Source organism: Polypterus senegalus, chromosome 16 (genome assembly GCF_016835505.1).
Source record: "Polypterus senegalus isolate Bchr_013 chromosome 16, ASM1683550v1, whole genome shotgun sequence".
Classification (NCBI taxonomy): domain Eukaryota; kingdom Metazoa; phylum Chordata; class Cladistia; order Polypteriformes; family Polypteridae; genus Polypterus; species Polypterus senegalus.
This window is the reverse complement of record NC_053169.1, coordinates 74,119,401-74,139,652: the sequence shown is the minus strand read 5'-3', so window position 1 is coordinate 74,139,652 and position 20,252 is coordinate 74,119,401. Positions and strand designations below refer to the sequence as shown.

General features: G+C 41.5%; 1 protein-coding gene across 3 annotated transcripts in view; it reads right to left on the bottom strand.

Moving 5' to 3' along the window:
- Positions 1 to 6,016: 6,016 nt before the first annotated feature.
- Positions 6,017 to 20,252, bottom strand: part of sertad2b (SERTA domain containing 2b) — a 71,031-nt gene continuing 56,795 nt past the window's right edge. For 2 of the 3 annotated variants that reach the window (XR_005630836.1, XR_005630837.1), the window contains 3 exons: positions 15,256 to 15,369; positions 11,667 to 11,796; positions 6,017 to 6,281 (listed from right to left, as the gene is read on the bottom strand). The gene's annotated coding sequence lies outside the window, so the exon portion shown is untranslated. The remainder of the gene's footprint in view (positions 6,282 to 11,666; positions 11,797 to 15,255; positions 15,370 to 20,252) is intronic. The other variant, XR_005630838.1, reaches the window with a different exon arrangement.

Below are 20,252 nucleotides of genomic sequence, written 5' to 3'. Positions count from 1 at the left end.
TGCCAGCAACACTCGTATCAATGACAAAATAATTGCATTAACAATCAAGTTACGTTATTTTTAAAATTTTTCCTTTTCTTTTTCATAACTTCTTTAACACTCAATTTCTCCGCTGCGAAGCACGGGTATTCTGCTAGTGTCTTATAAATGTAAAAATCATGCTGCTGTGCATTTCTGAGTGTAGAATAAAACAAACATAATACCAGCTAATTAAATGAGATCAGAGTTATCAGGTCACTGATTAGGTATCTGGTTGGAACACAAACTTGCAGCCACAGGACTGAGATTGGGAAATCACTGGTCTACACATTTTCTCTGTGTAGAAAAAAATGTATAAACTATCAATACTGTGACACTAACTACAATCACACACTATATAGCATAGACTAATTTGGCTAAACATTTAAAAATATTTCACATTTTAACATTTCATATATGCATACAAAGGACTCACTTTCAAAGTGACACATACATATACATGAATACATACATGCTGTGTTCACACCGTGTGTCTGTTATATATATATACAGTGGTATGAAAAACTATTTGCCCCCTTCCTGATTTCTTATTCTTTTGCATGTTTGTCACACAAAATGTTTCTGATCATCAAACACATTTAACCATTAGTCAAATATAACACAAGTAAACACAAAATACAGTTTTTAAATGATGGTTTTTATTATTTAGGAGAAAAAATCCAAACCTACATGGCCCTGTGTGAAAAAGTAATTGCCCCCTTGTTAAAAAATAACCTAACTGTGGTGTCACACCTGAGTTCAATTTCTGTAGCCACCCCCAGTCCTGATTACTGCCACACCTGTTTCAATCAAGAAATCACTTAAATAGGAGGTGCCTGACACAGAGAAGTTGACCAAAAGCACCTCAAAAGCTAGACATCATGCCAAGATCCAAAGAAATTCAGGAACAAATGAGAACAGAAGTAATTGAGATCTATCAGTCAGGTAAAGGTTATAAAGCCATTTCTAAAGCTTTGGGACTCCAGCGAACCACAGTGAGAGCCATTATCCACAAATGGCAAAACATGGAACAGTGGTGAAACTTCCCAGGAGTGGCCGGCCGACCAAAATTACCCCAAGAGCGCAGAGATGACTCATCCGAGAGGTCACAAAAGACCCCAGGACAACGTCTAAAGAACTGCAGGCCTCACTTGCCTCAATTAAGGTCAGTGTTCACAACTCCACCATAAGAAAGAGACTGGGCAAAACGGCCTGCATGGCAGATTTCAAGATGCAAACCACTGTTAAGCAAAAAGAACATTAGGGCTCGTCTCAATTTTGCTAAGAAACATCTCAATGATTGCCAAGACTTTTGGGAAAATACCTTGTGGACTGATGAGACAAAAGTTGAACTTTTTGGAAGGCAAATGTCCGTTACATCTGGCGTAAAAGGAACACAGCATTTCAGAAAAAGAACATCATACCAACAGTAAAATATGGTGGTGGTAGTATGATGGTCTGGGGTGGTTTTGCTGCTTCAGGACCTGGAAGGCTTGCTGTGATAGGTGGAACCATGAATTCTACTGTCTACCAAAAAATCCTGAAGGAGAATGTCCAGCCATCTGTTCATCAACTCAAGCTGAAGCGATCTTGGGTGCTGCAACAGGACAATGACCCAAAACACACCAGCAAATCCACCTCTGAATGGCTGAAGAAAAACAAAATGAAGACTTTGGAGTGGCCTAGTCAAAGTCCTGACCTGAATCCAATTGAGATGCTATGGCATGACCTTAAAAAGGCGGTTCATGCTAGAAAACCCTAAAATAAAGCTGAATTACAACAATTCTGCAAAGATGAGTGGGCCAAAATTCCTCCAGAGCTATAAAAGACTCATTGCAAGTTATCATAAGCAAACTGATTGCAGTTATTGCTGCTAAGGGTGGCCCAACCAGTTATTAGGTTCAGGGGCAATTACTTTTCACACAGGGCCATGTAGGTTTGGATTTTTTTTTCTCCCTAAATAATAAAACCATCATTTAAAAACTGCATTTTGTGTTTACTTGTGTTATATTTGACTAATGGTTAAATGTGTTTGATGATCAGAAACATTTTGTGTGACAAACATGCAAAAGAATAAGAAATCAGGAAGGGGGCAAATAGTTTTTCACACCACTGTATATATATGACGTGTGATTTTTTTAAGTATGCACTTGAAATTAAGTATGCAAAATGAAATTAGATAAAATATTTATAAAAATAATTTACTGTTTAGTTGCTATTACTGAAATGTGATAGTGTGGGACCTGCGTGTTACAGCTTTGTCTAATCAGTTTAAAAAAAAAAACAACTTCCTAAAGCACATTTATATAAACACCATTTTAACTCATTAATTTGATTTGATCAATACTTTGTCATTTAGACACTCACCTGTGGCATTGTGCAGTATGTGCCCAAAGCACTGAAAGTGGGTCCAATTGTTCACTCCAAGAGCTTTAATCATGTTAGTGCCTCTGTCTGTAATCATACGCACTTGTCACTCTTCACTGAGACTCTGGTAGGCCGATAAATCTTTTCCGCTCCTGGGTGATTATTTTGCCAGTATGGTCACTGGGGAATTAAGATGTTTGGAGACAGAAACTTTGCAGGGTCCAGTTATTGGCCACAAAATGCACCATCAAACTCTTGTACGGCTGCATGGTTTGGCTGGACTATCGGTCAGATGTACAGGAGCTAGACGAGTTTTTCACGTGTACAATTGTATAGCTGAGGCAAGTTGGAGGGGGAAGTCTGGCATGCTGTTATTTAAGGAGCTCATCCACATTCATCTTTTTCCTATTAAGTTGCAGGTAGCGGAACCAATCCTGAAACAACGAGCCCGAGGCAAGAACCGTCCTTGGGTGGGGCACCAGCCCTGCACAGAATTCATGCATAGGTTATAAAGATTATTTGGTGGTTGATGAATTTCAGAAAACATAACTTGCCCATTTAATTGGGCTTTGCATAAATAAACTCTGACTTTTTTTTGGTTATTCAATCACTCATTACTCAACTAGTTTTGAAGTCTTCCTGCTTACAACATCACAATCCTACAATTGATTGGAGCAATGAACAATTTATTCACAGAAGCCCATATTGCCAACGAAACCAAAACTTATCATCGCAATAGTCCTTTGCTGTAATTGTGGGGAGAAGTGTTTTTTATTGCCCCCACATCAAAACCTCAGCTGTCCTATTAATTTGATGCCTAGAGCTCTGTGTCCAAAGGGTAAAGTTTACATACAGTCAAAACATGAGCATGAAGCAGTGCAAAACTACAGTAACTTAAAGAGAATTTATAGAATGTATATATACTAATAAAAGGCAAAGCCCTCACTCACTCACTCACTCATCACTAATTCTCCAACATCCCGTGTAGGTAGAAGGCTGAAATTTGGCAGGCTTATTCCTTACAGCTTACTTACAAAAGTTGGGCAGGTTTCATTTCGAAATTCTACGCATAAGGGTCATAACTGGAAGCTATTTTTCCCCATATAATGTAATGGAGTCTTGAGTTGGAGATGCTGGGGGGAGTTTGTGTGACATCATCACGCCTCCTACGTAAGTACGTAGAGAACAAGGAAGAACTCCAAACAGCGATCAGCACAAAACGCCATTTCACAATTGAGAAGGCAGAAAAACATTATGAAGCAAATGATGCATACAAGCATATTCATAAGTACAGCTACTGCGGAAACAAAGCACGGCGTGAACCGTAAGTTTATATTAAATTAAGTTCATAGACAGGCTGCCACTAGCGTTTGTAATTTAGTGCCTGCCCATATAAGGCCGTCCATCAGCGGCAATCCAATACAAACACTGCCGGTAAATATTCACGGGTGAAGGACTGTGCTTATGCAGAGGAAGATGAGATGGTCAGGGTGGTGTTTGGCACAAACTCATTGAAACTGCGAGAGAAACTTTTAAGTGCGGGTCTTAGCTGACATTACGAGATGGCACCAGTACAGCTGGGAACCTTCGATGCAAGAACACCAAGCGGCTCACGTGAACTGACGCAGTGCACAGACAAAAAGCAACAGTTCCAAAGAGTGCTGAACAAAAACCGAATTACACAATTGAGAAGGCAGCAAAAAATATGAGCGTCTTATACATACAATCATATTCATAAGTGCAGCTACTGCGGAAACAAAGCACACGGTGGAAAAAGTGAATGTCCTGCTAAAGGAAGACAGCGTAAAAAAACCCGTGCATGCAGTTTGTCACATCACAGATAAAAGGAAGACAAGCTGTTTATTGATGCAGTAAGGAACTAATCAATGAATGAAACCTCCTATCTTTACAACGATTGACAAACACGGAATGTAACTTGAACACATCCTACAAATACGAGCCTGATTGAAAGAAATAATGATAATCAAATCCTTGATGACAGCAACATTCAATAACACTCACAAAACAATTACTGTATATTGACAATCATGTTACGTTATTTTTAAAATGTTCCCTTTTCTTTTCATAACTTCTACTTCTCCACTCGATATACGGGTATATATATAAATGTATATATATACCCGATCTACAATACATACTTTAGCATAGACAAGCCACACGCTGTGGCTAATTGTAGAGTCTTAAGCCTCTAACGCCGACATTGAGGTTCGATTCGAGAGGGATGTACTGACTATGTACGCTACCCGATTCATTTTACCTTAGCATCTCCTTGGTTTGGGACGTATGAAAAATATTAGGTTAGCAGAATCATGTTACGTTATTTTAAAATTTTCCCTTTCTTAGCACAAGCACAGCTGAGAAGCTTCGATGCATGTACTCCATACGCGTTAAAAATAACGCATTTAATCACACTTTCAATTCCAAGCAAGCGGGAACTTTTGTCAATGCATGATTTCCTGGTACATCCATTACACTGATGCACACATCACAGCTACAAAAATGTTAGAGTCGGAATAAAGCGTTCCTACGACTGATCATTTCGACTACCCGAGCGAAGCCTTGATAAAAGCATGGTTTTGTGCACACTGAAAAGCAAGCAAAATTAGATGCATTACAGAAAGCGGACTTTGTGGCTCTTACTGGGGATCATTGGACTTCCGTGACCGTTAGTAATTCTAAATACATCTAATTACAAAATGTTCAATGATCACACTGTTTTAGCCTAATGTACAAAATAATTTTGGCTAATGTTACTCAGAGTTTAAAGAGTAAGCTGGTCAAATTACCTTTTATGTTTCTGACTTATTTTTTAAGAAGAAAACTGCACTTTATGTTGAAATTTTGGTTATTATTATTTAAAGACAATACTATTCTGAAAATGTACTTAAAGTACTTAAACTACCACTTTATTTTTAAGTCTGCCCAATTTTAACCAGGGATGATATTTTTGTTTCTGTTTTGAATTCAAATGCAGTTTAAAAGCTTTTTTTCAGAAATTAAAACAGCTTCAGTTTACAATATTCATGTCCATGTCTATTATTTGATTCTGTAAGCCCACTAAAACCGTTTTAAATAAAAAAAAAAACATTTGCGATTTGGGGCAAATTTACGTGTGCGATTACATACGATTAATCAAGATTAATTCTTACACAGCCTCTAATTAATTGGATTAATTTTTTAATCGAGTCCCACCTAATATATATATATATGGATATATATATGTAGATTTGTATATATATTGTATATACAGTATGTATATATATATGTGTGTGTGTATATATACAGTATGTGTATATATATGTATATGTATATATATGTATGTGTGTATATGTATATATATATAACTATATATATGTGTATAGATGTGTATATATATATATATATATATATATATATATATATATATATATATATATATATATATATATATGCCAGCAACACTCATATCAATGACAAAACAATTACATTAACAATCATCTTACATTATTTTTAAAATGTTTGCTTTTCTTTTTCATAACTTCTTTAACACACTACTTCTCCTGAAGCTTGGTATTCTGCTAGTATATATATATATATATATATATGGTGAAGAAAAGACAACACTCTCATAAAGATTTGAGGTTTTGAGCCCCGTATACTGAATGCCAACACAAAATAAGGTCAATAGTTTCAAAAACATGAGACATTGAAGGGTAGGCAGATGGACAGTTTATAGGGGTGGACCAGAAATTAAAACGTGGAATGCTGGGTAAATCGTGGTGGTGGATGGGAGTCTGACGTAATCTTTGGTGAAGCAGAGGGAATAAGGGAACCTGGAACTGGTGCAGCTCTGTGAAACATCCAGGTGAAGTTATGGCGGCGGCATCTCGGTCTTTCTGAGGAAACAAAGAGAGAGAGGTTAGTATGCTTCCACTGTCCCCTGGCATGGCTTACTGTGGTGCAAATCGGGTCTTTAAGCTGCTCCCCAAGCGTTCGTGCGTGACAGTATATATATATATGTATATATATATATATATATATCTATATATATTTCAGATTCTTATTCCGTTTTTGAATCATAAACTAAAAAATATCAAGAACTCACATCCCGCAAGACAAGACTTTTTGCCAAGATATTTAACAATGCCCAGGGCTGGAAATCAAAGACAAAGAGTAGGACAGCTGTTGTACAGGCTTTTAAATGTCTGAAGCGCCGCGTGAGACGCAGATCACATGGCACGGCAGCAGCAGCAGCAGCAAGCCAGCAGCTGATCGAGCAAAGAGGAGGTAAAATAAAAAACTATTTGTTTCCCATTGTATCACCATTTAAGAGAGGGTTTTGGAGCAGCGACCGCATCTCCTTGGGGTGCATTCAGCCCTCTCTTCAGAACGCAAGCAGCAGAGTATATATATCTATCTATATATCTAATATATATATGTCAGTCAAAGAGATGGGTGGCCATATAAGTCCCCTGTTGATTACAGAGAGTTAAATAAAATTATAATGAAAACCAAATATGTGACACCTCTCATCTCTTCCTCATTAAACCAAGTCACTGGATCCCAGTATTCATAAAGTTAGATTCACATGGCACCTAAAATTTAATTTGTATTAATAAAGAGAATGATTATAAAACCACTTATAATATTGGACAGTACAAATAATAGGTAATGCCATATGGACTGGCTAATGCACCTGCAGTTTTTCAGTTATTAGTTACTGACATTTTTCATGCCTATTATTATTAGGTTTCTGCAAGAGTTTTGTTCCCTGGCTTGTATTTAATTGTTGTTTTTGAAATATAATTTTTCATATGTATATGTTATTTCTGCCTTTTTGTATTATCTATCTATCTAATGCACTGTCCCTTTAAATGTGCAGAGGTCCTTGTCCTGTATAGGTGGTTCCCAAAACGGCAGAAACTGCCAACTAAAATGGTAAAATGTCTGATCAAATGAATGAACATTCTAGCTTCACATGCATCAGTTCACCACCCTGCTGTAGACCAGCAAAGCAGCTCTAGTTAATGAAGAGCATTGAGGACCAAAGTATATCATTTCAAATGTAATCTGGAGTTCCTCTACAACATGAACACTGTCAGTATCAGCAATCTTTTGCTACTCACCATCATGCACTGGTAACTAGGAAAGCATTCATGGCCGCAATAGGGCTCCTATTTACACTTTTCTTCTAAACTCTCTGCCCAGTTTCTTATATCCTCTTGAGGTTTGTCAAAGGACACAGTTCTCTGCCCAGCATGATGGCTGTTCAAGCATCGAGCACTGGCTGGCTTTTGGAAAGCCAACTAACAGACAAAACGAGTGATTTCAAAGATTATATTATGTTATCTGCTGTGATTCAGGCATAGAAGCTTAAAAAAGCAAGAAAACTTCTCAAAGGGGAACCACCAAGACTTCTACAACAAATAAACACAACTTTGCATATTTAATTTTTTTAAGTAAAAAAGAGACATTCCTAAGAAAAGAATCAAAAACTTTAAAGTTTACAAAGTGTCAAGAATTGAAAACCAGAAAAGAAAAGTTGACATTAAAAAGTACAAAATAATCATTCCAAAGAACCTAAAGTTTAAAGTGCAAAAAGAAGAAACTGCTCAAAGAAAGCCCAAGAGCTAAAGAATAATGTTAAGCTGAACAAAGAAATTATTGTCATAAATCGAGGAATACTTGTTAACGAAATGCCAGTGAGGCTTCTCAATGTAGTTGGGGGGCCGGCCCTCAGAATGACAAACTAGTTAATATAGTTAGCTGTCCCAAAAACCAGGACTGTGGAGTCTGAGTTGAAAGCAGTTATTGGATTACTGGAGTTGGAGTTGCACCGATACTGACTACGAACTAAATTTAAATTGTAATATAGGGTGGTAAAATTTCTAATTTCACATATACTAATTCAATTCAACTATTTTTTTCTTCTAGCTTTCAGATAAAAATATAGCCTACTAGCCATGTGCACCCAACTATATTGTGCGTGTTAAAGTTGTCTGTGAAGGGTCCCTGTTTAAACGCGGCTGCCAGTCGTGAACTGGGCCCTTAGACGCACAGCATTATGATTTTTATAAGGGAAACAAAATTACAAAAGAAAAACCTTGGACATTGATACGATAGGAACGGCCTACTCGGAATCACTGTCCGAATAGTAATTATGTGGTGGTGCAGGAGCATTTCTGCTTCTGTCTGTTCGTAGTCCGTCTCGTTTTCACGACGCTGTAGTTTCCTCTCATGATCTCTTCTCAATCTTTCTCCAATCTCACAGGTTGCTTTGTGGCAATCCAAAGAGTAAGGCAATATACACGGAGCAATGGTTATAAAAGGGGGACACAGGTATCCAGGCTCTTTAAAGCATAAATAGGGATCACTTCACTGACATGTGAGCAAACCCACGGTACAACTGTGAGACGCGCAGCACTCGTCCGCTAGCGTAACAATAATAATTTCCGGAGCGTGCTGTTACGTTGTCATTCATTTTACCCACTGTCTTTCTTTCATTCATACAGTATGTTACGTAGGCACGTACCTTTTATCTTCGGCAATCTCATTCTCTAACCAGGCCTCAGGAGCTAGCAGCTTAACACTGTCCACCACCCCTTTCTTTATTCCGGCACATTGTTGACATCCGTGAGTAACAACAACATACTAAACTGGAAGGTGGTCTACGCATGCGTGGAATTCGCGGACAAACAAAGATCAAGATCTAAATGAAGATCTCTTTAGTTAATTTAAAGCACAACTGTTTGTTTAGTTTGAATGTCTGTGTTTTGAGGTGTGACTGGAGTACTACAGTCTTCAGTAGTATAAGCCTGGAGGAGATTCTTAATGCAATGCCTATGTTTTAGCTGTCTCTCTACTGCCATCTAGTGCTTCTTCTTCTAATTCATTAGCGGACAAACAAAGATCAAGATCCAAATGAAGATTATACAGTATATAGAGATAGTTTTCTGTTAGGTTTAATGCTGCTCAATATTTCTAACTTCTTTAATAAAAAGCCATAATGACACTGCTACATCCTTTACACCTACTGTAAACTTTAAAAGGTTAGGACGCTAAAAGGTAACCGGATCATTCATGTTGGCAGGGGTGAAATGCCTTGTATATATTAGTTGAATTACAAACAGATCTACCATAAATTGATGAATTGGGGTTGGAGTTAATGGTTTTATGTACTGATCCCACAGCCCTGCCTAAAACTGAAACAAATAGCCCCAGGAAAGGGAGGACGTGTCAGCCTTTATAATCTTTATTATTATGATCTCAAACAAAGGAGCACAAAAGAGAAAAAAGCACTTAAAAATAGGCAATCCAGTAGCAAAGGAGTCACAATACTGAATCCAAAACAATGGTTAAACAGAGCAAAAAAAGGTAAAAACACAATAAATAAAACAGAAAGGCGGAGGGGCAGTCCCTGTGCAATGACAGGCAGGTGGCTCCTCTTCGGGAAACACACAGAACATAGCAGATATGATATGATATACAGTGGTGTGAAAAACTATTTGCCCCCTTCCTGATTTCTTATTCTTTTGCATGTTTGTCACACAAAATGTTTCTGATCATCAAACACATTTAACCATTAGTCAAATATAACACAAGTAAACACAAAATGCAGTTTTAAATGATGGTTTTATTATTTAGGAGAAAAAATCCAAACCTACATGGCCCTGTGTGAAAAAGTAATTGCCCCCTGAACCTAATAACTGGTTGGGCCACCCTTAGCAGCAATAACTGCAATCAAGCGTTTGCGATAACTTGCAATGAGTCTTTTACAGCGCTCTGGAGGAATTTTGGCCCACTCATCTTTGCAGAATTGTTGTAATTCAGCTTTATTTGAGGGTTTTCTAGCATGAACCGCCTTTTTAAGGTCATGCCATAGCATCTCAATTGGATTCAGGTCAGGACTTTGACTAGGCCACTCCAAAGTCTTCATTTTGTTTTTCTTCAGCCATTCAGAGGTGGATTTTCTGGTGTGTTTTGGGTCATTGTCCTGTTGCAGCACCAAGATCGCTTCAGCTTGAGTTGACAAACAGATGGCCGGACATTCTCCTTCAGGATTTTTTGGTAGACAGTAGAATTCATGGTTCCATCTATCACAGCAAGCCTTCCAGGTCCTGAAGCAGCAAAACAACCCCAGACCATCACACTACCACCACCATATTTTACTGTTGGTATGATGTTCTTTTTCTGAAATGCTGTGTTCCTTTTACGCCAGATGTAACGGGACATTTGCCTTCCAAAAAGTTCAACTTTTGTCTCATCAGTCTACAAGGTATTTTCCCAAAAGTCTTGGCAATCATTGAGATGTTTCTTAGCAAAATTGAGACGAGCCCTAATGTTCTTTTTGCTTAACAGTGGTTTGCGTCTTGGAAATCTGCCATGCAGGCCGTTTTTGCTCAGTCTCTTTCTTATGGTGGAGTCGTGAACACTGACCTTAATTGAGGCAAGTGAGGCCTGCAGTTCTTTAGACGTTGTCCTGGGGTCTTTTGTGACCTCTCGGATGAGTCGTCTCTGCACTCCTGGGGTAATTTTGGTCGGCCGGCCACTCCTGGGAAGGTTCACCACTGTTCCATGTTTTGCCATTTGTGGATAATGGCTCTCACTGTGGTTCGCTGGAGTCCCAAAGCTTTAGAAATGGCTTTATAACCTTTACCAGACTGATAGATCTCAATTACTTCTGTTCTCATTTGTTCCTGAATTTCTTTGGATCTTGGCATGATGTCTAGCTTTTGAGGTGCTTTTGGTCTACTTCTCTGTGTCAGGCAGCTCCTATTTAAGTGATTTCTTGATTGAAACAGGTGTGGCAGTAATCAGGACTGGGGTGGCTACAGAAATTGAACTCAGGTGTGATACACCACAGTCAGGTTATTTTTTAACAAGGGGGCAATTACTTTTTCACACAGGGCCATGTAGGTTTGGATTTTTTTTTTCTCCCTAAATAATAAAAACCATCATTTAAAAACTGTATTTTGTGTTTACTTGTGTTATATTTGACTAATGGTTAAATGTTTTTGATGATCAGAATCATTTTGTGTGACAAACATGCAAAAGAATAAGAAATCAGGAAGGGGGCAAATAGTTTTTCACACCACTGTATATAATATGAAAACTGATAAATAAATAGTTACAGAAATAGTAAACATAAGTAACAATATTGACTTTAATAAAAAAAATTAATAAAGACAACAACCAGGGGAAAACCCTGGCTGAAACATAAAAGTTATGGCTAAGCCATAGACGGAATATCACAAATTAAAACAAAGAAATAGCCAACTTACAAAATGGGGCATCACAAAAGATGGGCCAAACACTAAAAGCCTGGAATAGCTAATGTCTCAGTTACTTGGTGGTAGTCTGCTAGGTTCCAATAGCAGACCTATTAGCTGCTCACCTACAGCACTGGGAGGCCTGCAAAAGAAAAAAGAAAATCAGAAATACAAGAAAAAGGACATTTACAACTCCATAAGAAGAAGACTACAAAAAGATGCACAAAAACTAGAAAACTTCCATGAACTGTTACGCCACCACAAAGATTCTATATAATACACACTGATTTCTGACCATCCAGCAGTTACACTTTGTTGGGTCATAATTGGCATTAATGCTCCATCAGTTGGAATGCATCTTGCATTGCATGTAGTAATAAAGTGCATCAGAGTTTTATTCCAGCAAAGCAAATGACATATAATCGACACAACAGACAAACTAACACTATAACTTAAAGGAAAACGTACCTGGAGAAAATATAGGGAATAAAAAATTATAGAGGAACTACTAATCTCATTCGCATCCATTAAACATTCTGGGGATCAAAATGAAGGCAGGAATAAATGATGTTGATGAGTGTGCAGTTCCACTAACAGCTATAAAGAGAACACACTGACCACCCAAGACTGAAGTTTGAGACCCCACAGTTTGACAATCAGTAGCTCCCAGTGGGATTAGTGCTTCCTCCATCAATCAGTTCTATGTCCTAACGTTTTTCCATTTAAATGTAACCATCTGTTGGAATGAAAAAGGCAATGATTTGTATAAGTAAATACAACTAATGTCTTGAAATGGGTGTGTCAAGAATGACATCCTTGAATGAGTGGATCATGAGTGGCATTGTGGACTGCTGATTTCATTTCTATTACTCATAGATGACACTTCTAGGGCAGAACGGTGGTGCAGTGGGTAGCGCTGCTGCCTTGCAGTAAGGAGGCCTGGGTTCGCTTCCCAGGTCGTCCCTGTGTGGAGTTTGCATGTTCTCCTCGTGTCTGCGTAGGTTTCCTCCCACAGTCCAAAGACATGAAGGTTAGGTGCATTGGCGATCCTAAATTGTTGTTGGTGTGTGGGAGTGTGTGTGTCCTGCGGTGGGCTGGCACCCTGCCCGGGGTTTGTTCCTGCCTTGTGCCCTGTGTTGGCTGGGAATGGCTCCAGCAGACCCCTGTGTTAGGATATAGTGGGTTGGTAAATGACTGACACTTCTGCCCTTACATGTAAGCACTAGACCACCAGGGCCAGCTAGTTGTTAAATAAACATTACAATATATGTTTTGTCATCAGTCATGTCCTTCACTTATGAAGAAGGCTCTGATTGAGAGCAGCACACCTGAAGGCAGGACTGTGGTTTTCTAAATCTGACCCTAATGAGCAAAAATAGAGACATTTACAAAATAGGATTGGAGACAATAAGAAAGACAAGAGAATGAGAGGAACAATTCAGACCGTCAACTTTCAAAGCCCTATCTGTTACACTTCTGCTGATATTCGGGCTGCGCAGAGCAATATGCGCCACTTCCAGCCAGCTGCCAGGAGCTGCAATTCTAAAGACGACAAATAAGCATTCCTGTGAGAGCAGACTGGGAAAGGGCCAGGCCTCTTCAGGGGCTCCATGGGAAAACTCACATTACCGAGGCATGTGCTGCTCGTGCTCTGCGATTGTAAACAGGGAAGACGCTAACCTGCTCCTAACAATTTGTACTCTGATCCAGGGCTCTGTAAGCAGCTTTGTGAAAGATAATTGGCTCTGACGCATTGGTGCCCATGAATGTCGTGAATGAAGTTCCCCTAAAAGCGGCTCTCCCTCTCTGTGTTGGTCCATTAGTTTTGTTGGCCCTTCCTCTTTAGCTGCTTTCTTCAAGGCTCATTAAACTATCAATGAGTTCACTATGTGTGGCACGTGCGCTGCAGTCGGAGCTGTGACCGCTGGCCTGGAACATACAACCAGCATGGCCGCTTTGTTCTGACCCCACTAAACCAACTGAACCAGGAGTTCCCACTTGTAGCAAAACCAAGCAGATATCACATCTTTGGCAATCAGAGGATGTCCTGTAAGTCAGTCTCCAACAGCAGTAACGGGACGGGTACTGCGGGTTGTGTGTTGGTCGGACACACAAGAAAGAATTTTACAGTGCTCTGCACATTTGACTGTCAACAACTGCTGTCCTCACTTTACCATCCAGTACTGAAGCCCCTTAATCAGCTAATAGTCACAGGTCAGCTCGTATCTTGGCCATTACTGGTGTGGCAATTTACCAAAGCATTCTTCAGCTGGCAGTGAAGGCTGGAGAGGAATGAACTGCTTATGAAATGGATGAGGTGCCCTTTATCGAAGTGTTTCTAGCAGTCCTTACATTTGGCTCTGAGGATGTGGTGGTGCACATTAGAGGCCAGCAGGCTCTGGGAGGGCACAGGTTAATGTGGTAGTACCGTAGCTCATACAGGCAGCTCTGGGGTGTTAATGGGGAGACTGGCCAGACCTGCATTCAGAAGGTTTCCTCATTAGTGCTCCAGGGTTTGCAATTAAGGTACCAGCACCCATGGGGATAAAAGCAACCTGAATTGAGAGACAAGGGAGATCGAGCAGGCAATGGTGGAGGAAATGATGGAGGTTAAAAAGAAAGAAAACAAAAAAGAAAAGTGACACAAGGCTGAGCCGGTGCTGTTGTGGGAAGAAAGAAAGAAGGAGGTCGTGAAGTAGCCCCCGACAGGAGCGAGCAGACAGCAGGACCACTCTTGCTTAGCGCTGTAGTAGAAAGAGTGACCAACCGTTCTGACTGGGCTCCTGCTGAAAGCCAAAGGGTGGCGGTGGGAGAAGGGAGCAGAGCTGATGGGTTCTTTGCAGACACACAGGGATAGCAGCAAGGACACAAGCCAGTTTAAAGTCATGCACTTGTTGTAAGGCTTGCTGTGTGTGTGTCCATATTGCCTAGTCAATCCTCAGTTTATGTCTACTGATGTCCCGGGTTCAAGGGAGAATGCAGGCTGCAGGAAACCCAGACATTAGCGAGGATTATAGGAGTGTTGTGATGGCCTAGACCAGCAACCACAACCTTGTCAGTATACTGATCAACAGAATGGAAGTTGCTGGATACATGCACCTTGGCCACTGTCATCAGTGAGTAATCCCTCAGTGTCTCAGCCTACTCTGTTTCACATTCTCACATGGAGAAGCTGGTTGTGACCCAGGACCTATGAATCAGAGATGATTACTTATCCAACTTTGCTAAATTAAATTTCCCATCAGCCCAATGGCCAAGTAGTTTTTGAACTGTGTAGTGGTCTGGTGCCGCTAAGATTCACACCGTTGAGAAGAATGTGATTTATTTATTTTTAGTGGAGATTCCAGGGACACACAGCCTTCGCCCGAATGTCACGCACTCACAAACTGACACAAAAAGCCACCAGAAATAAAACAGCAAATAAGGGATGTATTAACAATAATAAATGAAAACAACGATCCCACCCCAGTTCCCCTTTCGGCGATTATACATTAAATACAACAAACCACATACATGAAAAAACGGCAACAGATGTAATGTAAAGATGAAGTTAAATAGTTCAGAGATCTGCACGTTAAAGGGAATGTAAAGATAGTCCTACCGCTAGTTCTTGAAATGGTGAAGACGGGTGGACGGTTTCAGGAGCGCTCCTTTCTTCACAGGATGGCCATAAATCCCAAGACAGTCCTCACGTAACAGGTAGACAGCAGACAATCTAGACATTGACCCAGAAACAATCCAAGACAACAATGAGAAAGCACAACTATCAGACAAGAACTTCAGACATGACCCACAAAATACTTTTTTTTCCTTGGTCTCACCAGCCTCCTTTTAAACGCCACACTGACATCCTTGAACCCAACAGCCCCTGCACCCTCAGCAGAAGACCAATCAGAGCCACTGCAGGGACTGCTGGGAGTTGCAGTTTCAAGCCCCAGTAGCACGGCTACAACTGCAAGGCAGACTCTCTCTCCCTCCATCTCGGCCTTCATTGCTTTTGCTCCTCCCCTTTTAGTCTCTCCGCCCCCTCTTGGCTCCCCGTCTTCAGCAGTGGGACTTGAACTCAGGACCTTTGTATTACGTGGCAGCTTCACAGGGAACTCCCTTTAGGAAAGTGGTGTAAGCATTCGCTACTGTCTCCCAGGTTCACTGCCACCCTGTCCGTGAGGAGACGTCTAATAGAGAGGATGAAAACCCCCTCTATGTGTAAAGTACTTGGGGCCCTGTTATACCCTAGGACCACAGCTAGTGTGAACAGAGACCACCAGGACTACTGTCCATAGCACATTAGGGGTTCAATGTGAGGAAGGTTTCGATTACAGCCTCATAACCAAAACAAGAGAAGATGGAGAGTTGGTAGGTGAACCAGCAAGAGGTTAATGGAGCCAGACAACAGTGGCCACCACAGTAGGGTTATTATGGATTTGGGGGCAAGCCTTCCCATGCCTTGGACTGCAAAATGAATGAACTGCAGTTCACCCCAGGGCCTGTATAAGGACTCGTATCTTGTAGCCACTACAGCTTGGCAAATTATTAGACTGAGCAGCCTTTTACATAATTGGTGAGAAATTCAAAGTGCTGGGGAGAAAAGATGGCCTTGACTGGTCCCCAGACAAGTGGCTTACATGGCTGGACTCTGAAACAAGCAGCCCTGACTTAGATGAGTAATGCCTCAGTAAATGTCTCACTGCCCACAATCTGATAAAAGGAGATTTATGTAATTTAGAAGAAGAACTGGTCAGACTAAAGATTTACCTAACTTAGGCTTTAGTCCACACTAACGTTGATAAGATTTTATTTCACTTGGCCTTACGTCCACACTAAAGCAGCATTTTTGACCAACCAAAACAAAGCTTTTCAAAATTGTTTTGTAAAGTGCATCAACTTGAAAACGCTGGATTTCGAATTGCACTGCGTATTGGGAAAAACGAGATGCGTCCATCTGCACTCTGCAGCTCTGCGATTCAGTAGCTCCGCCGGACAGCCAATTGGATTTCAGGTTTCTGTCACCTGGTTTGCTTGACTTGAGCCAGATCTCCATCCCCTAATTCTAATCTTCAGCAGAGTTTAAGCAGGTGTTATTACTGACGTATAACATACAGTGACAGCCTCCTCAATGAAGACAATCTCTGGAGGTCTGCCACCAGACTCTGCTGGGAAAAACTGTGCTTTTTGAAAATGCTGACATTTTACTGTCAGGTAATTAGGCGCAGTCTTGTTGTGCCAATTTAGTCTTTACTGTGCGAACAGCTTAGTTCTCTCTTCTTAGGTAGAGAAATAAGATTTATTGTCACAACAATTCACATGGAGTAAGATTCAAGTAAAAGTGTTGGGTGTTGAGCGTCAAACAACAGGACAACATATTGTTATACAACAACTGACAATACAATGTGAATGTAAACAGGAATTATAAGGAGGAGTACAACGGTACAGACATGTATAACATACTTGGTAGGCATCTCTTATGAAGGTTTACTGTGTACAAGTGGTGAAAAAGTTATACATTGAATAAAGAGTGTGACAGATAGGGGGTGCTATCGCTCCCTTGAACCCTTGTCCAAGACACCAGACACCAGATAAAAGTCCAAAAATATGACTTTTTATTAATCAACAGTGCACAAAGCACCCTCTCCTCCATAATACTCATTAAATAAATCACTCCCAATACAATAAACAATTCCTCCACTCCCAGACGCGTTGCCACCCCTCCCACAATCCTTTTATATTCCCTGACCCGGAAGTGTTCCAATCCCCAGTCCATGCGATCTTCTGTCACTTCCGGGTCAGATCAAAAGTCCTTTTCTTCACCCCGGAAGCACATCATTCCCCTTGTCCATTGTGACGATGTGGGTTCGGTTCCATGCTCCCATCACTGCTTGGGAGCCCTTGAACCCAACACCGTCGGGAATGTCATCGATGAGCTAGTCAGTGAAGGCAACAATTAAGCAAGGGGATGGTAAAAAGTGCTTTTATTAAAATGAAATCCAAACAAAACAGGTGTTCAAAATAAAGTGCAGTGCTTTCATAAAGTTCAATAAACAATCCATAAAAAGAACGTGGAGGTAAAATCAATAAATAGAAAAAACAATCCTTTAAAACGAGGTTAAAACAATGCTGGAAGCAATCTTTTAAAAACACAAAGTCCGGTGTCTTTATACCTGGCGGCTCCCCTGCTTCCCCCATTGGGCTTTGCAACAGGAGAGTCGCCATACCTGCAGCTGACCTTCTCCTGCTCAACTGATCTGGTGGCCTTCCGATTCCTGGCTCCGGTTCAGCTCACCCAGACCGAGACTTGGGCTCCCCAGAAACCAGGATGCTCACACTGGGGCTTCTCTTCCCAATCTCTGACTCCCGCTGCCTGTCTTTGCTGCGGCGAGCCAACCTTCTCTCGGTCACTCCTGCTCCAAACAATCGCTCAGCAGGAGCGACCACTACCCTCATCCCTTAGGTGTCGGCCAAACACCTCACTTGGGCTCGCCTCTCCCAGCTGCTCGTATACAGAGTGAGCCTGCGCTTGCTCGCTCTCCTTCTTTCTCTCAACCGGCTTTCTCACTCCTGCTTCCTGCCTTCTTCTCTGCAACCTCCGTCTTTCTTTTTCTTTATTTTCTTCTCATTTTTTTTTCCTTAACCGACTCGCGCTTCTTTTATATTGCGAGGGGCCATAGCAGCTGCAGCATATTAGCCACGGGAACAATCACTCACCACACTGTGCACTCGGTGAGAAACGCCCACACCGCAGATCGCCCCACGGCTTGCTACGACTACTACGCCCCCTCACGAAGCCACGAGCGCGGTGATTATTTAAATGGCCTTTAACTAAGCAAGCTGTGGACCCATAACACCACATCCATATGACTCGGACGTACTTCCGGGGGTGTAAGGCAAGTAAACGTCGTTCCTCCCTGCAGCGTCATCTAGTGGCCCCCACGGTATCCAGCAGGGCTATGTATAAAAACTCCAATGTCCATGATGCCCTGCTGGTCTTCGGGCCACTTCCATGCTGCAGGGAGAGCTCCACCTGGCGGCTTGGGGGTATTGGCCGGGATGAACGGCCGGCCATACACCACAAGAGATAAGTAAAGAGTGTAATTGTTCAGTAGTCTGACCACTTGGTGGTTCTAACAGCGTGATACGGTATGCTAGACACTAATGCTAAGGAAAGTCCGCGACTCAGATAACTGGAATCCTCTAAGCAGTGTCTGGTGTAAATGTCATGGACGCAGGGAATCTCACCACTCAGGGCATTGGGGTTCCCATGCCAAGAGGTGATGAAGCCAATGGCGCAGTTACTGAATGACCTAAGGACTTGTGGACTCATGCCAAACTTCTGCAGTCTCCTGAGACTGAAATATGAACAACAAGAAATGAGAAACTGCTGATCATTCCAACTTCAGTTCTGCCAATGATTTTGTAGTGTGTGCTACTGCTCACTTCCTTTACTCCACATCAGCTCCTTGGTCCTGTTGATGCTGAGAGAGAAGGCATTGCCCTGGCACCATTATATGTGGGTGTTTACTGCTACACTGTAGTCCCATCTTGTATCATTAGCTAATTTGATGGTCACATTTGAGCTCTCTGGCCAAACCATCGTGGCTCTACAGGGAGCAAAGGAGAGGACGTCCTGTTCTGTGGGTTAGTGAATTTGAAGTTTTGCTCCCTTTTCTACCCATTTGCCACCAGCCCAGCAGAAGGTTAGACACCCAACTGCACAGGAAGGAATGGAGGCTCAGAGTTCTGCGGAGTGAAGGTACCATGGGGTTGAATGGTGAGCTGTAAACAACTAACCTCATTCTCACATAGCCACTCATCTTGCCAAAGTGTCAGTCACCAATAGAAAATGCATCAGAGGTGGAACTGTGGTAGCAGCTGAAGATGGCAATGACCAGATAACGTGTTTGACGTTTCCCTCAAAGCCCTTGCTGATGACAGAAGAACAATAACATTTTGTATACAAAAAATAAAGAACAGAAGAATAAACACAATGCAGCCAAGCTGTTTAGGAACTCAAAATATGGCCGTCATACATGATGCCGGGCGGCACGGTGGCACAGTGGTAGTGCTGCTGCCTCGCAGTAAGGAGGCCTGAGTTTGCTTCCCTGGTCCTCCCTGCGTTGAGTTTGCGTGGGTTTCCTCCGGGTGGTCCGGTTTCCTCCCACAGTTCAAAGACATGCAGGTTAGGTGTGTTGGCGATCCTAAATTGTCCCTAGTGTGTGCTTGGTGTGTGGGTGTGTGTGCCCTTCCTGGGGTTTGTTCGTGCCTTGCGCCCTGTGCTGCCTGGGATTGGCTCCAGCAGACCCCCGTGACCCTGTGTTAGGATATAGCGGGTTGGAAAATGACTGACTGACTGATACATGATGCCATCTTAGCTCTGCAGTGGTATGCATGGGCACGCCTTGAAACATTCAAATATTTTGACAAGACTCCCAGCCTGTATTTTCCATGGCTTTTGCCATCCCATACTCATTCCTAACCTTTTAAAGCAGTTGTACTCCACCATGTGTCCAGGCAAAGATGTTAGATCTTCAATTTACTTTGAGTTATCTCCCACAACAAACATCATTCTCTATGTGGGTCGAATAGCAAAGATGGGCCTTTTTT